This window comes from Phalaenopsis equestris, unplaced genomic scaffold (assembly GCF_001263595.1).
Source record: "Phalaenopsis equestris unplaced genomic scaffold, ASM126359v1 Scaffold000325, whole genome shotgun sequence".
In the NCBI taxonomy this organism is placed as follows: Eukaryota; Viridiplantae; Streptophyta; class Magnoliopsida; order Asparagales; family Orchidaceae; genus Phalaenopsis; species Phalaenopsis equestris.
Window position 1 is genome coordinate 140254 of NW_018164767.1, and position 4940 is coordinate 145193.

The window sequence follows — 4940 nt, forward strand, 5'->3', positions numbered from 1 at the left end:
GTAGTGGCAGCAGATTGGTGACTAGCACGAAGCCCGTCATTTTATAGTACAATAAAGGGTATTTACATAAATACTACCCAATTCTATATAATTATATATGTGGCATCTAAAATTCATTTTCCTTTATTTTTTACATTTACATCTTCAAAATATTTCATATTACGTAAAAAAATATTATTATTTTAATTAAAAAATAAAATAAAATACACCTATTCGAAGGTGGGGTGCATGTAAAAATTAAAGTTTAGATGTTTGATAGATTGTTTCTTTGAATTAAGTGATATGTATGTAAAATTTTTTTAAAATAAAATATATACAAACTTTTTATATATTACTAAAAAATTTATATTAATTTGTTAAGAAAAATAAAGTGCCAAATTAGTCATCAATTATTTATAATGGCTAGTTTTAATCCAAAATTTTATAGAAGTGTCAAAATTATCTGTTGATCTTTAAATTGAGTCTGAAATAGTCTTTTGAAATAATTTTCGTAAAAAAAAAACTATTAGAATTTAATTTTAAAATAATAATGATTATTTTGACAATTCTATAAATTCTGAGATGTGTCTAATTATATAGTCAGTGTTGAGTGTCGTAGAACTCAGTTCACTATTTCGATTTGGCAGTCTACTATTTGATTTGGCAGTTTCGTCATCTATGAAAGTTAATTAAATTACATTGAATTAATTCATTTTATATTATATCTCTTTTGATTATTCCCTGTCGCCTTTCTCTATTCTCGTCTCCGTCTTTTAGCTAATAAGGTTGTTGCCTTTGCGGTGAATCAAGGAATTAATCTATTAGTTTTTTGGTGTGAAGGAATTAACTTTAAATTTATTGCAGTAGAGGTGTAACAAACTGATTAATTCTTTGCGAAGTTTCAGAGTTGTACAACTCTGAAACTGTCTACAAAATAAATTAATCAGGTTGTTACACCTCTACTGCAAACTATAGCAGTAGAGGTGTACAACCTGATTAATTTGTACACCTCTACTGCTATAGTTTGCAGACAGTTTCAGAGTTGTACACCTCTACTGCTAAGTTTCAGAGTTGTACACCTTCTCTACCCATCCATATTATTTTGTAGACAGTTTCAGAGTTGTACACCTCTACTGCTATAGTTTGCAGGTCGGTCAGAAATAGACGTTCTCCTCAGTATTACTCACAAACACTAAACTACATTTTATTGACAGATGGTCAAGAAAAATAGAGTTATGAAGATACTTTGCAATATGAAAATTCGAGCAAGTGGGGCTAGCCATGAAAGAGGAGAAAGTATTACACAACAAAGTTGGTGTACCGGGTGAAAATTGAGCATGATGACAGTAAGAGGTAAAAGACTAGACTTGTTGTAAAAGGCTTTCAACAAAGGCCGAACATTGATTATCCTGAGATCTTTTCTTGTGTGATGAAGCTCACAACCATCAGAATGATACTGTCTATGGTAGCTACTGAAGATCTATTCCTTGAGCAGTTAGATGTGAAGACAGTCTTTCTTCATGGAGACCCTGAAGAAGACATCTACATGCACCAGCCTGAAGGGTTTGTGGTACAGAGAAAGGAATATTTAGTGTGCAGACTGAAAAAGAAGTTGTATGAACTGAAGCAAGCTTCTAGACAGTGATATAAGAAATTTGATAATTTCATGCAAAATATAGGGTACACCAGATGTCAGACAGATTGTGACTGCTAAGTCAGGCACTTTGACAATTCATACATTATTCTACTATAGTATGTGGATGAAATGTTTATTGCAAGGGCTAATATTGATGAGATCAATAATCTGAAGAAGTGGATGTCAGAGCACATTGCAATGAAGAATTTGGGAGCTACAAAGCAAATTCTTGGCATGAGAATTTTTCAGAGATAGAGTCAGAGAATGGACAAATTGTCGAACCACATAAATCTATGTGTTATTTTTTGTTTATGAATTTCTCAAAGCAATAAATTCCTCTGTAACTCCTTGGACATGAACAAATTGCCGAACCAAGTAAATATGTGTGTTATTTTCTATTTGTGAATTTTTTGCTCTAACTTTTTACTTTATTGCCGTCATTTTTCACAGCAGGGACTACTTTGACACGTTTCTCTTTATACATTTAAAATTCTAATTTAAATAGGCATCCTACTTATATTACTCTAAAAAGTATCATTAAGGATTTCATATTTTATTTAAATTTGTGTCCTAACCATTAAAGACTGAGTTATATCACGTGCGAAAACTTTTTTGGGCCCAACTTTCATATCAGTGGCAGAAAAAAGAATAATTCTCATCCTGATTTTCCAAAAAGAGAAAAAGAAAAATTTAGTGATCTGATTAACCGCTAAAAATTTTTCTTGGAAGTGTAGCATTTGTCATTAAGAAAATAACTTCAAATGGTGAAGTCTGACTTTACAAACGTATTTCAATGGAATTTCATCCAAAGCAAAAGCAAATGAAATCTATATCTTGAATAAAAGAAAACGGCAGAATGCTTAGAACTCATTAATATTTTGAAATGGGTGTAATATATATATATATATATATATATATATATGCTTTATTTTGAGCTTATCTTACAGGTCTTGAAACTCATCCCATTTAAAAATTTGGCTAGATTTTGAACCTGATTTTCTTCATTTGTGTTAATTTATGTCGCAGAAGAATTGAAAATGGGCCAAAAATTTTGATGATTGAGTCCTTAGCTTAACCCTAAAGCAAAAATTCCCTTAATTTTCTAAAGGGCTCATTGAGAAAATTTTTATTTTTTTATTTTATTTTTTATTTATGTTTGATTTAAAGTAGAACATATTTGATAGATCTAATTATTTTTAAAAACACTCAAAATATTTTTAGGCATTTTGACTGTATTTAAAAATAAATCAATTTATTTTTAAGAAAATAAAAATTTATAAAAATTAAGGTATTTACATACCTACCATCTAAAATATCAAATATAACGTTTTTGCACCTGAAAAAAATTTACATTTTAACCACTCAAAATTTTATTTCTTTTTGAAACAGGAGTCAATATTTGAAGTTTTCGATAATAGATAAGTAGAAATTTCATAAAAAATTATATCAATCAAATATATAATGACAATATTAATAATAATTAATAGTAATATCAAACTGGCCTTAAATATTTTATTTAGAATAATAATGTATCTGTGACTCAAGCACTAAATTGTTAAAATTTATTATTAAATTATGAGATCAGATTTTAGTTAAATTACATTAAATTTATGTTCAAACACCATAATTAACTGCTGGTAAATAAGCTGGTACTGTCTTTATAAACATAATTAACAATTGCCTTTAATAAAGTTATTTAACTAACTAAAATATGGTATATTAATACCACATCATAACAAAAAATCATCAATACATTTATGTTAAATGTAGCCCCGGTTTTTATTTTTTATTTTTTATTTTTTCATCCTATAAAATTCATAGCGCATTGCCGCCTTTCAAAAGAGCTCTTCGAGATGGTTGACAACCAATGACTTAAATACTGTTTTTCAGCTTTTCACCTAGTCGATGTGAGATTTTTTATTCGTGACATTCTCCTTCAACCAATCACATGACGCCCTAATCATGGATCCGTTCCTCCGAGGATTTCACAGGACCATGGAGAGTCCACACACCTGACAGAGTGTAATCTGCTCTGATGCCACTTGTCTCATCCCAAAAGAGCTCTTAGGGGTGATGAGCGGCTTAAAATTTAAATATTATTTTTTTGACATTACACCTAGCCGATGTGAGGCTTTTTGTCCATTAAAGCATGTTACTATCTTTACATTTTAAAATATTATAAGAATAAATTTAAAAGGCATTAATCGAAGTAAATCTTTTTCACATACTCGTAGATGTTTTCTCCAACAAATGAACGGGGAGGATAAGAGCGTCAGGGGGCGGCCGCACAATTGAGCACTAACATTTAGAAATGGACGGTGATATTTGGACTTTTCTAGTTGGTAATTCAAGACTTAAGTTTGTTTGACTGCAAAACAAGAAAAAAATTGTTCTTTTAGTGATTTCGGCTCCCTTGTTCGGCCAGCTGTTATTTTTTTAATATTTTTATTCTTATCCTTATTATTTTATTATTTAGACGTTTAAAAAAAAAACATTGGTTTTTTTTTTTCCAGGCGATTTCTCATACAGTGCCTAGATTTTCTTGATTTTATTTTCTTTCTTGTTGAACATAAAGTATTCTTCAAAAAGGTGAATTCACAATGAAAGTAAATGATTCTGGAGATAACATTCAATGCATTAAAATCTATGAAGTATTCTTCTATGGGAAATGAGGATGAGTATTTTTGGATGAATTTAATTGATTATTTGTGTTATAGTCATTTTTTGAGAAACTTATGAAAGTAAATCAGAAGAGCAAGATTTGGATAAAGAGAATATTTTAGATTGTTAGGATGAATCTTCTCTATTAATTGCTGATAATTCCAAAGTTATTTAGGAGTGGTTTTAGATTCTTGATACAACAGAAAATAGTGAATCACATGTTCCTTCTATTTAGAAACCCCCTAAACTTAAAATGAAGGTGTTTCCCAAATACCTCATATATGATTACTTAAGAAGTCATTTACATTACATGTTATCTATCCTTAGATTCAACTCACTTGCAAGAGGAGAAATTAATGAAAACTCTGAGGAATTTTATGAAAGCATTTGAATGGATCTTAACTGATATTAAAGGAATTAGTCCCTTTATATGTACGCACAAAATCCTGATGGAAGATAACCATAAATCTAGGGCGGATGCTCAAAGGAGATTAAACCCAATAATGAAAGATGTCATTAAAAACAAAATTATAAAATGACTGGATGCAGATATCATCTATCATATTCAGATAGTGCATGGGTTAGCCCTATCTATTTGCCGGTCGTCAAATTAGAATTTGTTTGTTGCTTTGAAAATATAATTTAATATATATATATATATATA